Genomic DNA, 17,573 nt, shown 5'->3' with positions numbered 1-17,573 from the left:
CAAATGTATAACAAATGTATAACAAATGTACAAAGACGTTGGCTGCGCACTATCTACGGCTGTATAAATGCATGCATGTTTTAATGTCTTAAGTACCTATGTTTTAATGCTTTCATTGGCCCCAAATTGTATAAATCACTGAAGAAAATTTTCAGGGAAAATGGGGGGGGGGGACAAACTGTGGGGGCAAGGACAAAGCTTGGGGGCAAATGCCCCTCATGGTGCCCCCCCCCCCTTCCCCGGTAGCTCCACCACTGGCTGTGCCACGTGCACATGTCACATTGCATTGACAAAGTAATTTGTGATATTCTCGTACATTAAATTAGCTGGGGAAATACTCCTTGGATACATCATACAGTGTACATTTTGTTTTGGTCACTATGGAAAAGTGAACTTTCAGACATATCCAACAAAAATACTTTCCAATAACTCACAGGCAACAAATTTGAACTTGTGTCCCTTATAGCCTTTAATCTATCTATGGTTTGTTTAATCTATTTATGGTAAATTATGTAAACAACAGTTTATCAAATAAAAATAATGAATCAAATAAAACAAACCTAATCATTGGAAAGTAGTATTCGCTGAAAACGGTCACAAGAAGCTGAATAGGCCTAGTTCATTTTTTAACACAAACGGTTGAAAATGCATTAGTTATTAGTACAGGCAAAAACGATAACAGTGATAACAGTTTCCATGGCAACCATTTTTGTTAAAACTTTGAAGTTTCTTCCCATGGGTACATATGACAGAAACAAAAAAGTAATCTCAAAAGTTGTAAAAATTTTAAATTATAGGTTTGTTTACGTTAATAGACATTTTCCCACAAAATTTAACGGATATAAGGGGTTAAAATAAAAACCAGGTATATCTCTTGCCTAATTGCATTAACTTTTGTGGCAATCCATCAAATTGCTCCCCCCCCCCCCCTCGAGAAAAAAGAAAGAAAGAAAAGATAGGCCTAACAGTTCTGAGATATTCCTGTCTCAACCCACAGTCTTCGGCTACAGGCTAGGCTACAACAAAAACCAAAACTCTCAATTATTTCAAACCTCCAAACTCTCCTGTCACAAAATGTTTGGCCTCAGTATTTCACAGGCATTATTTGGACATGGTTAGGTAATCTCTGAAAAGTCAAACAAAAACGTGAAATTTACCAGAATTTCGCTCACACAGAGAGCTCTGGAGTCTAGTGCTGGCGCCGTAAAATGGATAGCCCGCCCTCTGTTGATATGAATTTGCAGTGGCAAAATTTAGCATATCTGCAGCACATGTTCATATCTCAATGGATTTCACGCAGGCCTGCATTGTGTGTGCAATGTTTACGTCTGGATACATGTGTGCTGGAACGAGACGTCTGGCCAGTTCGCGTTGCAGATTTCCAGTGAAAAGTGGACATTTCCACAGATCGGATTCTTCTGATAGGCGTTGAATGTTGCATAATGTAAGTACCTTCCATTTGCTTCAGCTGATTTAAATTTTGTACCGAAATTGTGCCATGATCAGCGTTGTAACTTTGCGACCGATTACTCATGGAGCATTCCTCCATGCCTTGGACATGATGTTGGTAGGCGATCGGGCTTTTGTACCGTACAACAGGCCGTCCGTACCGTACGCGTTCCACGCAACAGCCGCGCCACTAGTATGATTTTATGCGCGGGACAGGACCAAGGCTGGGCGAGTTAGTCGAAGTTGGCGTGATATTTTTGGATGGAAATCTTGCCTGTTACAACTGTTAAGATACAAATATAAAATATATACATATGGCTACACAAGCTTTGCAAGGAACATGCATATCAACTTCAGAATATTTTTAAAGAACAAATTCGATTGTGGGAGGTCATTCAGCAGCTGTTGTATAGGAATGAAGCACCATATAATTAGCTGTTTCGGTGTACACACCGAAACAGCTCTTGTTTTCGTTAAGATTTTTTTTTTTCTTTTTTTTTCTTTTTCTTCTCCTTTTTCAGACTCTTTCTCCATATGGTTTGTACACGTTTTTCTTCCACCAGTACACTTTGGCACTTTCTTATATCCGATCAACTTAACACTTGGTACATACTTAGACCAACACCCACAGATGGTCCAAAAAGAAATTCGTGATCGTGACGTCATCAGGTGTCGGGTTACGTCACATTAAAGATGCATTTTTCCCCATATGTTTTGTACACACTTTAAAACACTCCACTTTGGCACCTTCGTAAATCCGATCGACTTTAGACTTCATACATACTTGGACAACCAGCCACAGATTGTCCTAGAAGAATTTCGTGATCGTGACGTCATCAGGTGTTAGGTTACGTAACATTAAAGATGCATTTTTCCCCATAGGTTTTGTACACGTTTAAAAACACTCCACTTTGGTCACTTTCGTAAATCTGATCAACTTCAGACGTAGTAATTACTTAGACTACCACCCACAGATGGTCCTAGAAGAAATTTGTGACGGTGACGTCATCAGGTGTCAGGTTACGTCACGTTAAAGATTTATTTTTTCCCATAGGGTTTGTACACGTTTTAAAACACTGTACTTTGGCACTTTCGAAAATCCGATCGACGTGAGACTTGGTACACATTTAGACTACCACCCACAGATGGTCCTAGAAGAGGTTTGGGATCGTGACATCATCAGGTGTCAGATTACATCACATTAAATATGCATTTTTTCCCTATTGGTTTTGTACACGTTTTTCTTCAAACCATACACTTTTGCACTTCTATATGGCTGATTGACTTTACACTTGGCAGACACTATATAAGACCAGCAGCCGAAGTTGGTCCCTAATGAATTCGTAACGACGACGTCATCGTGTGTCAAGTGACTTGACAATAAATGTGCATTTTTTAAATCGCTATAACTTCGGAAGTACAAGTCCAATTAAAAGTTGGTATGCACATTCACATGGATGTGTTTTAGATGGAAATTGAAGTGACCTCATCATCAGATGTCATGTGACGTCCCTTAAAGGGGCATTTTCTTTTACAGGCCGAAAATGTTCGATTTGGTTGTAACTTACATGTACGTACAATGTGCAGTTACAGATGACATTTGTAGTGACGTCACTGATTGTTCATAACGCACACAGAGTATTTCAAATATCCGAAACAGCTTGTGTTTGTCCACAAACACATTTCTAGTTATAATTGTTGCACATTCTATTGTATAGTTGGAAAGATTCCCATATCTGGCCATCATTAATTTTTCTCTCCAGTGACCTAGTATCAGCCATCAGAATGTGATAATATGTCCTAAAAAGTCAAATTTAGTAGGGGAAATACGTATTTACTGAGGAAACACTTGGAAATTTTCAGACCAGTCTCATAGTCATAGGGACTAGGGTTAGTGCACAGGGTGACAAGTGATGGCCAGATATGGGAATCTTTCTGCATCGAGTTTATTGGCAAGTAAAATGCTGTGAAGCGAGGCTCAGTATGAACGACAATATAGTTGTACACAATGCTAAAATTGGCTAGGCCTAGCCCCATAAATGTGGCCTATTTACTGGACTGCCTCCGTAAACATAGGCCACACATCCACATGTACAAAAATGTGTCGACTTTGCCAAATTTTGATTTTCACATTTAGGCTTACTTTGTAGGTTTTTTTTGCTTTAGAAGCATTCTCACCCTCTATATAGGCTAATCAGAAAGTGCTGCCTTTTTCAGATGTCCATTTTTCGTGAAATTTCCAGATACATTTGCACACGTTTGCGTATCAAAATTTCAAAATGAAATTTCACAAAAATTAGACATCTGAAAAAGGCAGCACTTTCTGATTAGCCTATATAGAGGCTGAGAATGCTTCTAAAGCAAAAAAAAACGTAAAAAGTAAGCCTAAATGTGAAAATCAAAATTTGGCAAAGTCGACACGTTTTTGTACATGTGGATGTGTGGCCTATGTTTATGGAGGTAGTCCAGTAAATAGGCCACATTTATGGGGCTAGGCTAGGCCTAAATCAGTTGGCTATTTCTGATTTTTTTTTGGGGGGGGGGGGAGTGGTTGTCAGTACTTAAGTAACTTGTTAATTGTTTTCAGTTTTCATTTATTTATTTAAATGATGACTATTGTGTTGTACTAAAAAATTAATATTTTCATGGTGATTGATTTGTGCGGAGAAAAAGGAAAAAATGTTGGATCCTGACGCCACTTTTTTCATCATAATAAGCTCAATGAAGGTCAGTCATTGCAGAAATATTGAAAATGAATCTAGGACTGAGAAAAATTTCAAATTTTGTTAGAAAATACTCTGAAAATGCATTCGGCTTTCCATAGACTTTGTACACAACCAAAAAAGTGGCGTCTGTTTAAACTAATTTTACATGTAAATGTAAAGTGTAATCCGGTGAACAACATAAGAAGGCAATTTTGAGATGATGCCACGCTTGCACGCCGAATGCATTCTTAAAGGCGAGGCGCGCGCATTTCGGTAAAAGTATTGGTTGAAGCAGCCCAGAGTGCGTGCATATTACCCGAGGGCGCCTCGCATGAGCCTCGCGCCACCACAGTGCCACCTCGGAATTTTTTTTGCGGCATTAGTCTATTAAAAAAGTCTGATAAAAAAAGCTGCATATTCCCGGGGCCACTGTTGTAATTGAAGCAACATCTATGTTTGCTGAATAAGCAAAAATAGATTGCGTGCACGCATGAGCAACCCCATCTGTTTCTTTTTTGACAACTGTTTATTGAAATGTAATTGATGAGATGGTGTCATTTTGCCCCTCCCCCCCCCCCTCTCTATTTTAGTTGTAACTGACCTGCGTAATGGACTCACTTTCTGTTGTCACAGTGTCATTGCAATAAACAAGCCAATTTATTTGTTACACAACATTATAATATTCCTTTCAATTTCGTTCCGAAAAGAAAATCGAAATTTTGAAAAAACATATACATGTAGGCCTAGGCTTACTAACTTTAAGTATTCTCCTTTTATGTAATTTCAATAAAATAACAGTTTTTACAAAAGTCAAGGAAAAAGTCACATGCGTACACGTACACAAACTTGCAAAGCCCCACATTGTCAACAAAAAAATTGGATTGTCACAAACAATGATTTTTTGGCCACTTTTTAATGTCTTATTTTGTCAAAAGTGTACACTGAACTGTACAGTGGCTGGAGGTGATTACAATTACTTGACTTTCAGAAACTTAATTCTTATAATTTCCTCTTTGGTCACTGTAGTCAGTTCCAGTCACATGGGTGCAAGCACAGACTGGGACCATGAGTGTAGAAAAACATGCAAAACAAAATTCAGGGGATCTTTACTCCCACTTTAGCCAACAAAATGTTCATGAGGCAAAGACAAGGTCCTCTATAGGAGAATTTTCTTCAAACTTTTGCACACGGAGTGAAGCCGATTGATTTCAATTTGAAGCCTAAGACTGCATGTACAACTGTTCGAAAAGACTAACCTCTTCGGTTGTCGGGTGGCAGACTATGGAGAGATGTTTAGAAATATCTAGCTAGAGACCGGTACCAGTTGTTTCTGTTGACACAGTAGACTGATGCAGTACTTAAGGGGTGTTGGACTGGTTGTTTCATGTGCCAGTCTATTTTCTTGTTTTGCACACACAGTATTGAGAGTTTTCAATTTTCGGACTAGCCCAAGCACTGCCTTCAAAATTCAGGCATTTTAGCATCAATATGCAAAACGCCAACTTGTAGGGAAATGTGACTTAGAAGTAGAGTTGGGAAATGACTTTTGGAGATATACTGTACATCTCCATGCCTTTCTCAGAGATAAAAACTTCATCTATTTTCGGATTCTTTTCACATTATTCTGTGTCATCAATCCAAAGAAGTGAAATGGGCAAACAGATGGGCGATGTTCTAGGTAGCAAGTGTAGGGTTACGAACTGACTCCTGTGTCAGATAATGCATACGTGCATGCATGCATATTTGTAGCAGTGCACTTATTGGACATTTGAATTTTAGAACTCGCCTCAAAAGTGCCCACACGCGGATTCATTTCAGTTCATCTGAATCTGTTTGCGAGTTCCTGATACCCGGGTTTCGCAATTTGCCGTACATGTGCGCCTCCGTGCCAAACGATCAGAATTGCTGGTTGGAAATGAGGTCTTGCTCTTGACTTCATGTATGACGGGAGGCACCTGATATGCGCTGGACACCCAAGCCTCAAGGGGTGGATCAATAGCCACGTCGCCTTCCCAGGGTCGGCATAGATTGGCTGGAGTCAAACTCAAGACTGGCCAGAGTTTTTTTTTTTTTGCTTTTCCTCTCATGTGCGTCTAGATGACAAACAGTAGGAATGTAAATTCTCCTTCAAGGTTCACAGTCATCAGAAGAGCAAAAATACCATGCATGGTACAAAGACCACTTAAAGGCACATCTATGGGGACATTTGCAATTACCCAGCTAAGCTGATTTAAAGGTAGAGTATATATCTTCTTCTTTTTTTGTTTGAAGCCACAAAAGTGCTCAAAATCTAAAGAAGGGTGCTTAGGCCCCAAAAAAAAAAAAAGTTCTGCTTCCGATTACATGGCATTCGAAAATAGGGTAGGTAGGTAGGGAATTTTTTTTTTGGCCAATTTTTTTGTGTGTACGATCCTATGGAGGCGTCTGCATGTAGTCAAGGGTAAAAGGTATAAAGTGATGGTTTTGGGTGTTTTTTTTCTCATTTTTCCAATAAAAAAAATTAGGGTAGGGGCTGTCACAATAGGGTAGGTAGGGAAACCGGAAGCAGAACAGTAATTTTTTTTGGCCTTAACAACTAACCTGATGACGTTTTAGCTCAGTAAATGCTGTATATTCTGAGAAAACAATATTCTAGGGTCTGGATTTTAATTCAAAAGTTGCCGAGCCATGTTTTGAATTGTGCCCGAAATCAGTGTCGATGTCATGCACTGAACCGACCAATTATAGCAACCACACGCCTGTGCATAGTATCAATGCTTGTGCGCACCCTTTCACGGCTTCGCCAAATTGAAAACGAACTACTAATGGAAATTTCTAAAAAAAATCGTCTTTAGACGCATCCTTGAAAATGAACTCCTTTTGTTGATTTCTTCAAAATGACAGCATGCCAGAAAGAGTAATTTCACAGGGGGTTTAGTGTCATTTCTATCTAAAGTGTGATTTTCAACAATAATTTTGTCAGTGACTTTTTGGATAGCTGTAAATGATATGACTACCTTAAAAGAGAAATTTAATGCTTGCCAAAAGTGAAGATATGACCGGTACCAAATACGCTGTGAAATTATTGCGCCTGAAATCATTGAAAATGGATTTAAAAATTCTTGCCTGCAGTATCCTACTCCCACTACCACCCTCCCTGCACCCTAAAACAAATTTGAGATTGTTTTTCCTTGCAATTTTCCACTTTGTTTTATTTTGACGATAAAAAAAATCCAAAGTTAATGAAAAAAAAAAACATTTTGGCATAACTTTCTCATGAAAGGGTCTGGTATGTTGGGATGCTCTTTCACACAGAAAGATGTGACTGAAAAATTTTGGGTTTCTTGGGAGTGAAAAAAATTCTTAAAAGTCACAAATAATTTGAAAGTTGTATTTATTCCATAAACAAAATGGAAACTTGGGCAGATTTTTCAGTCCAATGCCATGCAAAGCCAGAGCAGGTTTAATCTTGAAGTGCATGGCTGTTCACCCCTGTTAAAATGTGTAAAATATTGAAGAGCCATGCAATAGGCCTAAGCAATAAACACACAGCATTTTTTTTGTGTGGTTATAAACGGCAGACATTGAAGCATCTTGGCAGGCCCATTGGGGCAGGTGTTTTACCGAGAGTTCAGCATCACTGTCTGCAGTAGTTTACACCACACAACGTCCGTCATCCATAATTAAAGAAGTTATTTGTATTTTGATGGATGCCTGAATAATTAAAGAACCGAGGTGTTCAAGCACATTTAATGAATCGTGGCTCGGCGCTTAATGAGCCAATCTGTTTGTTGGGGGAAGGCTGAGGACAAACTGTTGATTTATACGGACGTCTGTGCCTACGTGTGCCGATCAGCGAAGTCGGGCAGTGCAGCTGGGTGAATTAGTCATGAAGTTGCGGTTGAACTTTGAAATGTGACGGATGACCAGCGTTTGGAGCAAATTTAAATACCTGAACGGCAGTGGATTAAACATTTATAACAGGAAATTTGAACTTTGGTATCGGGGTAAAATAACCTGCTCTTTACATGGATCGTATGTTGCTCATTTTCCTTTACATTGTACAGGGTAAATCTGGTCTCATGTACATGTTCATGTAGGCTAGGCTGTACTTCAGTAATACTAAAAGTATACAAATAACGAATGTTTGTGAGTGCGATGGTAAGAATAATTTCATGAGGTGACAGATTGAATGTTCTATTCCACGAGGCGAAGCCGAGTGGAATAGAACATTCAATCTGTCACTGAATGAAATTATTCTTTCCATCGCACGAACGTAAAACATTCGTTATTTGTTTTATACAACACCGACTTGAAATGGCGATGCAGTCCGTACCGGATTGTGTGCATAGTTTTCTTGGTGTACAACTCACTGCTGTTCTTCCGAAGTGTGGCATAAAATCGCGACAAAAAGTTGTCCAGTTCTGCATCACTGAGTGCTTCAATGGACGTTCCTCCTACGAGTTGTGCAAAGTCTTCCAATCGTCGGACAGCATACTGAATCTGTCTTTTCGTACTGGGAGCGTCTGAGTTAGTTACAAGATCTGTTATTTCTTCATCGGTAAGGAGCATAAACCCTCTACTACATTCGCCTGCCATTTTGTTTGTTTACGCAAAGTAGCTATGTGTATAGAGCCGCCAGTCGAAGGCATTTGTCCTTACTGCGCATGCGCAAAGTGAAACGGTATAACGCATGGGTATAAGGCATGGTCGCACCGTGCATTATACCGAATAATAATATGTCACGTGATCTACAATTCACCAATCAGATGACGGGGATTTATTCAGGTGTTGTATAAAAAGGATTAAAAAGTGTCCATCTTTTTAGCTGCAGGATAGCAGCTCACCAAATCATCATGTTTCTCTGTAAGATAGTTAGTAACAAACGTTGACGTTGTCTATTGCTCCTACATATTTTGACCGATTTCAACCAAACTTTGTCAAAAGTATCAGTGGCCCAGCCCCAACATGTCACATGACCAAACTGGGGGCAAAGGTCATCATGGGGTCACTGGGGTCAAAAAGCTGATTTTTTTTTTAAATTTTCATTCAAAACACTACCAGAACTTACAAAGGTACACAATCACCTGACTCATGCATGAACATTATTTAATGAATGGAAAAATCTGGGGATTTTTTTCTTCAAAAAGCACTGCCAGTTTAGGGAACTCCAGTTTAAATAATTTGAATGTCTGAGGAAGATTTTAATTGGGTACCAGGGCAGTGGAATCTTATATAATTGCTAACGGATTGATGTTAAGTGTGTAGTGGAAGTATGTGTTTCGTTGCATTGTGGGACAGGTTGGGCTTGTGAACGGGGGAGTTTGTGTACACATGTACTGGTAGCACAAACATTCCAATTTCAATTTTGAAATTGCACCGGTCGGCGTAAACTGGCCGCTGCATTTGTCGAAAATGTACAGAGCTTAAATTGAAATAATATAAAGAACAGGTAGCGCTGGCTGATGTTTAACCGATTTCAAATTATAGAAGACATTTGAGCTTATGTTCCTCATGTGTGTTTTTAGAATGATATTTACACTGTAGATATTTATAGTTCTGTAATTCTGATTTATTTTAAATTCAAATTTTTCTTGTTTAATTTTCTTGTTTAATCTTCTAGTGTTTTTTTTATTTCCCTTGTAATAATCATGCAATTCAGCATCCAGCTGCGAATTGGTCTAATAAAATATGAATATGAATATGAAAAATGGAGGCTGTCAAATCATGCGCGACAATGGCTTTCAACAAAAGTGTGGCATCTGACAAACAGTAAAACCACTCAACTTACGCGCTTATCAACATCACCTCGAGACCGCTCTTATTTTTTTTCGAATATTTGAATCGAAAATACGCTATGCGGATATACGGTTGATGATAGCAGATTTGGTATATATTCAGCGCAGCCCTAATGCAGTATGAGTAAAAATGGTAGAAAACAGAAGCTCAGTGCTTTTAGGGATCCTGAAATGTACTGGTTCTACTGTCAACTTGCACAAAATCATCTACCGGTAGACGCTGTGAATGTTAAATAATGAAAGGTTTGCGGAAACACCATGTGTGCATAATTTCTCAACTAAGAGAATGGTTCTGAAAAGAACCAGAGGTATAAACTCGACGTTCCGGTCAGTATGCTCTGACCGTCTTCAGGAGAGTGCCTAAACTCTAAGAAAGTGAATACTTAAGTAGCAAAAGGCGAAATCAGTCGAGTTTATACCTCTGGTTCTTTTCAGAACCATTCTCTTAGTTGAGAAATTATGCACGAATGGTGTTTCTGCAAACCTTTCATTATTTAGTATCTCCACCATGCAAAGCCTCAAATCTTACTTGCTGTGAATGTTACCCATATAAACCTCTTAGTACAAGGCATTGACGTACCTTGGTGCCCGTTTGACCAGAGCCCAATTTCATAGCACTGCTAAACAGCCAATTTTGGCCAACAGAGCCTCTGTCTATTTCACACAGACTGTAAGCGGTAAGCACATCAAAAACATGCTTAACCCTAGAGGAAAAAGTTGCTTAAATCAGTGACGTACATGTAACAATAGAAATCGCCATGTAAGCGCGTAACCGTTCGCACATCCATGCCATCAAATAGTGCTAACAATATGTAAGCTCAGCATGATTGTCTGCTAAAGAAAGCACAACTGTTCTGCTAACTGTTAAGCAGCGCTATAAAATTGGGCCCAGCATATAGGCTAATTGTGGCTAATTATGTTTTTCAGCAAAGAACGATTTGCCTACCAAATTTTAAAACAGTGCCATTTTAAGGACATTACACGGTACGCCATGTTTTTGATGGCCATAATTATCTCATTGTAGCAAATAGAAATTTTCTGTTTCTGGTTCCTCATCCATTTCATGATTTTCAGGTTCTGCCTCAATAAAGGAATGTTTTTCTTCTTCCTACCTTTCCAAATTGTAAAAACCAGAGAGAAAAATGATAGAAAAAAAGGAGTTTAGCCTAGGTGTTAAGTTTGGCTCTTAAATTGAAATTTGTATGGGTCGTTGCACTGCTATACTTTTCCCCCAGTAGGGGCCTCTGCTATTGAAAGTTGACATTAGGGTTCTGCCTGCCTGCCAAACACGTTTTCCCAATCAAAATATTGATGTAGTACCAGAGGTGTTATCATTAACCAATGTAAGAAAGCAGATGTTCCAGAAATGTGGGCAGGCTGACTGGCCCGGGCCCCATGGAATACAAAGTACAAATGTAGGCCTATAGCAAGCTGAGGAATAGTTCTGTGTTTGGATGAAGGTTTAATGTTTGGTGGGTCAGTGGGTTTGCAATTGGCGGGTTTTGTGTCTGGGAGATGTTGTGGAGGGAGGGGAATGGGCAGAATTTATTCCTGTTGGTATTCTTTCTTTGAACATTTTCTTGTTATCCTACTTCTTTTTAACTGAGGCAGGTCTTGATGAAAATATTGATCCTGAGAACCATTTTTTTCCCATGGAGATTATTTAATTTTATCATCTTACAGCCGGGGGTGGGGGCGGGTTGCAGGGGCGGATTCTGGGCCCCCCTTCCATTCTTGAATATGCAATGAGCGATTAGTCCGATATTTGGCAAGCGCACTTCTCCCCCCCCCCCACATCCCTGGCCCTTTAGGGTAAACAACGTATGTAACGTATTGTACCAGTCTGAACTATCAAGTGGTGAGGATTTGTTCTTTTGTTTTGTTATCCGGCTCGTAAGTGTGACATCATTTCAACTTGACCATGCTCACTGCACCTGGTGTAACATGGAACCCATGGAACCAAAAGTAGTGCAAACTTGCGCAAATGGGCGCTCGTAATCAGTGGTGCGTGCGCGTTTTCGACGCAGTCACTTACGAACCGGATAGACAATGTGCACCGTAAGCACCCCCTCAGTGGTGACAAAGAGAGAGACCGAAGGACACATGAGCATCGTCGCAGTCGTTTGCCCACATTCAGGTTTTTGCCTCAGTGCAGACAGTACAGACCCTTTCCAACTATCCAAATTCAACATGTTGGGCCCGGATCAAACCCCGAGATTTCAGGAACCCCTTCCACAAAATCCAACCCTGATCATGGGTTGGGTTGATGACGAAAGGCTCTACCTAGACAGAAAAACCAAAATCACGGCCAACCTGTGCACAAACTGATGTAATCACAATAGTTCTCGTTTCACGTGACCTCATGATTGGTTAATTAGGGTGCCATGGAGCAGGTGTTTTCTAGGCAACAAAATTGCCTCCTTAGTTTGAGCAGTAATTTGATAGACCATCGCCATGTACCGGTATTATAATTAAATGTCAGTCATTTTGAGAGCATTTTGGTTTTGTCAGAGTTTGCAAATTTATTTTGAAAAAAAATGAGCAGTGCTCTTCCATTGTTTTTGTCTTCAGTGGCCTAGATGCACATACAGTGATGTTGATAATAACACGGTTTATAACATGCATTTTCATACGATTCAATGCACGGCTATTAGACAAACCCAGAAGGCGGAATAGTATGTGGGGGGTATGCGAAGAGATTAGAGAAGTTTTCAATTTACCCTTTAAATTGTCCTGGGAATTGATGGCACGAATGTTGTGTTTTGCAAAAGATTGCAGTATTTGTACAGCTGAACAGCTCTTACATGTATTATGGTAGAGTGTTGGAACGCTAACTCAGAGGTCCTAGGTTCATCTCCCACACTCCAGCCAGATTATCTTCTTTCCCACCGATTCATTCATGGCTACTCATGGATGATAAGGGCAATCTATTCTAGGTTAATTGATCTGGAGCCATTTTCCTTATTTTGAACCCTGTACTGAAGAGAAGAGCCACGCATGCAGGTACTACACACATGCATGTACATCATCCATTTTCCTCATATCTTCCCAGATTGTATCCCCCACGCATTATTATTTTGCCATTAAGAGTGATTAATGAACTTTGATGCCCCATCCATTAGTAGCATTGCATCCAAGAGAATGGTTAAAATTTAACCCTCGAAAATTTTCTATTTTTGTCCTCTAGCTTTTTTTTCTTTTCTTCTCGCTTTTGCATTTTATTTATTTCTGTGACTCAATGACAGTGGAGACACAGTCAAATTACGATTGTGTGCAGAACACTCACGGACCTTGAGTGCATTTTAATACCAGCTTAAAATATCTCTCCCTGTCAGCAGTGAAATATTTCATCTGCTTTAACTCACAGTGTTTATTTGTTCTCAATGCCACTCATGGTATATGTATAGGAATTTTGTTTTTTAAGTTTTTTGGGGTTTTTTTCAGTGTGCGTGTTAATGGTTTCAACAGTGATATCTTTTTGAACATGTAAGAGGGTATTTTTAATTGTGTCGCAAGTGTGAAATTAAATCATTTGAAGTAAATTTTATTAGGCCTACTGTGTATTTTTATTTTTCGTTTTATATTTGACATAAGCTTTGGTAAATGCATGCAATTCTAGCACTTGTTCATTCCATTCAGGCTTTTATGTCAAGCACTTTTTTTACATTGGGTTTTGTTCACCACACGGCACTTGATATATTTTTTCATAAATTGTGTGTTTGTTTCAAAGTTACACAATTCTTTTTATTTAAAAGCTCAAAATGGTGTACATACTCCTGACTGCATACCAGTAGAATGTTTGCACTTAACATATTTGTTTTGTTTTTTCCAATGCAGAGTTTTTTCGCTCATCTGCAAAATCATCTGTTCCATGCATTATTTTGCAAATTTATTTCAAGGTGACCGACGTTTGTAAAGCTCTTAACCTCTCCTTTTTTCTACATAAATGTACATGTACCGGTACCAGCATTTTGACAGCAAACTGAAATCTACTTGTAAAATATGTGCATGTATTGATGGAAGTATTCTGGATGTCAAGGGGAATTTAACCTTTAAAAAAATGTTTTGCTTCCTTGACATCCACACAATAACATCCACAGAATAAACTAAATTGAAGATTCTAATTTGAAGTGTACTTAGAATTTTGTCAAAGAATTGAGAAATTATACACTCTCACATATGTACAGTACTGTGAAATTCTGTCCCTAACTTACATGTACATGTACATGCACATGCACATGCACATCCATGTACAACCAGTACAAATACATTTTGTATGACCAAGCATCTGTTTTTGTTTGGTTTGTAAGTGTGGTAAATAGTCAGTTGTTGTCCAAGTCCGGTTGTAATTTTCCCCTTGTATACAGTTACCGGTAAGTACATGTAGGTCCAGAACTTTTGTAGCGTTGTCTGTTTGCATGCACGTTATGAATTGAACACAGTATGGGGTGAGTCAAAAAGATAGTGACCTAATGAGAAAAAAATATTCTAAGAATATGTGGCTCTGTCCATTTAATAAAAACAACGTGGGGATAAAGTACATCATTAACTAGTAACTGTCAAAATTACTGCATTCACAAGTTAAGTCTTTAAAACATCACAAATTTCAGCTGTCTACCAATGATCATTTACAAAGAAACAAGGGTGTTTTCATGCCTTCACGAATGAACAGAAAAATAGACAAAAATGGCTGTCCTTATTTTAGGAAAAAAATCCTTATATTCAAAACACAAAATCTAGCTGTAAAAATAATGTTTCAGTCTTGACAAAAATTAAAATCTTATCTATATCTGAATGCCTGTGTGTACTTTTTGGTTCTCACTCAGCTCAATAGCTTCAAATGGCATTCCATGGACAGCTGTAAAAATGGATTAATTTAGTAAAATATGCATAACATCTCTTAACATGGATCGATTTCAGTTATTCCTCTTTTTTTTCAAATGAGTGGAAGAACATTCTCGTTTAATATAGGCTTCATTGGTTTATCAAATTTAATTGTTTTTTTAAGGGCAAAAAATCCTTAATCCAAGTCACCTTCTTTTTGTACAACTGTGGCTGAACCATTCCATGTACATACAGTACTTAGTTTGTATAGTGTACGGGAGTTGCGTCTTAGTTTCACAGCCACTGATTCAACAGGCTATTTTAATATTTTTGCACATGTGTGTCGCTGCTGTTGAAAGTATCGCCTCGTGCTAATTACCTAGGAAAGCCTCAACATCATTCATTCTTCCCCCCCCCCCCTCCCAAGGCTGACCGCCTCTTCACAGCACTGCGCTTCCGCTGCAACATGTGGAACAAGTAAACATGGCAACCTTGGTGTGCGATGGACTGGAAATCTTCATTTCATGGATGCGTTGCCACGGCAACTACTTCTCCTCGTCCCAGTTTCTGGCCTCGCTCTCTCGCTCTCTTTCCCCCCGGTTCTAGAGTGATGGGTTGTCACTGTGTCCCGACTGGAGATCATTGAAGGAAATTGAGGGACGTTGGGTAAAATGAATGGTACGGCCGATATTATTTTGCACGACGATTCTTGTGCGTGCTGATGGCCTAGACATTTAAGTGTGTGCCAGTACATAATGTGCGTGCAAGTCTACAGGTTTTTCCTGACAAGGAATATTGATTTTTCACATGTCTGGATTTTTAATTTCATTCCGTTGTTTATTGCTGCATATACATACAGTCTACAACTTCAACAGAAGTTCCTTTTTTTAGTCGCTGTTTTCGAATAAACAAATAAATACAACAGAAATTTCAAACCACTCAATATGTTTAGATTTCGGGAATCAATGCAGTGTGTGTTTGAACTTGTTGGCGATTATATTACATGTGTATTGGCCGAGTATCTTCGCTACTACAGTTTCATGATAATAAATAGGACTTACATGTACAATGTACATGTAATCTGATTTCCTCGATAATCTTTCCCAGAAGCCAGGTCTCTGCAACAGAGGTTTTATGAAAATAATTTATGAAGGAGCGGTAAAAACATGTAAAACAACTGTAAAAACATGTCCATGTTACCCGTATTTAGGTTTTTCATTTTTCGAGGGTAAAATCGTAAATTTATACCATTTGCTTAGCTGCCTGAAAAGAATGTTTTATTCTTTGCAATTTAAACATACAGTACATGCATTAGCCCATGGGCTTTTGTTGGCTGAGCCACTAGTCTCCCATTGATCAGTATTTCTGTCGTGCGGGCTCTCTATTCCAGAAATGAATAAAAATTCCATCAATAAACGGCTGAAACATTATCCAGTTGTAGCGTCCCTGTCTGCCATGATAGTCTCGGGTTTCAGGCTTTCTGTTATTTCTGTGCCAAAGCCCTCTTTCCAGGGCTTGCGTTTGCTAAAACGTGTTAGTATTTTTCGATCAGGGGTACAATTCATGAAAAGCAAGCTGGAATTAATTTTGTTTGGTCTGCCTGATTGAAATGGATTGTATTGCGTGTTTGACTAAGTACTGGTAGTCATCAGTTACATTAATTAAAATGTGTGCGTGATTACATTATGTGAGAGAACTTTATTTTTTTTGGGAACTGTTTTGAATGAAGGTTGCATGTACTTCTGGGTTTAGAATGTTCAATTGATGACATTTTTGTTTGTCTTTAAGGTAGGGTAGGTCGTTTGTGCATTTTTTTTTTTGAAGCAACAAAAGTGCTCAAAATCTGTAGACGGATGCTTGACAACTAAACCTGATGAAGTTTTAGCTCTGTGAATGCTGGATTTCGAGAAAACTACAGGTATAATCTAGGATCTTAATTTCAATTAAAAACTTGCCGAGTCATGTTTTGAATTGTGCCTGAAATCAGCATCCAGGATGTGTTCTCATTCAGCCGATTGCAACTATACGATGCGCACATCCATTCACGGATGCGCCGAATTACAAACCAACTACATGTACTAACGGAAATTTCCAAAAATGCGTCAATTGACACATCTTAGGAAATGGCCTTCTTTAAGTGTTTTCTTAAAAATTACAGCATGCCAGAGAGAATCATTTCATGGGGAGTTTATTGCCATTACTACTCTACCCATATCTTTAAACCAAGTAAGCTTTTCAACAATAATTTTGTCAGTAACTTTTTGGATAGCTGCAAATGATCTCAACTATTTGATTTATCTATGTGTAAGAAATTGCGTGTGGCATCACTGAGGATTAACTATTGATATAATGTCACTTACATCCAGCCTCAGCAACATTGTTGAACAAAATTGTTTTATTACTTGGGAAAGTTGTTTTGAAAAGAAATTATGGGGAAAAATTGAGCATGTGCTAGTCATTACCAACAAACAAAATTTATACGTTTGGTAAACTGCATACTTGTAGTTTTTCTTTTTATACAGTGTTTATTTTAAAAATCTGTTCAATAATTTTGCAGTGTTGTGTACATGTTCAGTATCATTGATTGATGTGCGTGTACATGTAGTCAATAGTGGGCGGCACATTCATTGTATTACTTTCTGGTAAATCAGTGCCCAAAGTGTGTCACATACAGTATGCATACATTAGGTACATCTACACATGTACAAACTGTGCGTGTGATACATGTACATTTACATGTCCAACAGTTGTGCTAAAATATAGTGGGCGCAGCAAATTGAAAGAGCTCTGATTCAAAAGTATAGTGTCTCCCCCGACA

General features: G+C 38.7%; 1 protein-coding gene across 1 annotated transcript in view; it reads left to right on the top strand.

Annotated features, from left to right (window-relative positions):
• Positions 1-1,226: 1,226 nt before the first annotated feature.
• The window catches only part of LOC119726695 (sarcospan-like), a 72,745-nt gene continuing 56,398 nt past the window's right edge, over positions 1,227-17,573 (top strand). Inside the window, exon 1 of the mRNA XM_038198494.1 lies at positions 1,227-1,444. The gene's annotated coding sequence lies outside the window, so the exon portion shown is untranslated. The remainder of the gene's footprint in view (positions 1,445-17,573) is intronic.

The sequence above is a fragment of the Patiria miniata genome, unplaced genomic scaffold (genome assembly GCF_015706575.1).
Source record: "Patiria miniata isolate m_02_andy unplaced genomic scaffold, ASM1570657v1 HiC_scaffold_2, whole genome shotgun sequence".
NCBI lineage: Eukaryota > Metazoa > Echinodermata > Asteroidea > Valvatida > Asterinidae > Patiria > Patiria miniata.
This window is presented reverse-complemented; position numbering and strand designations above follow the sequence as displayed.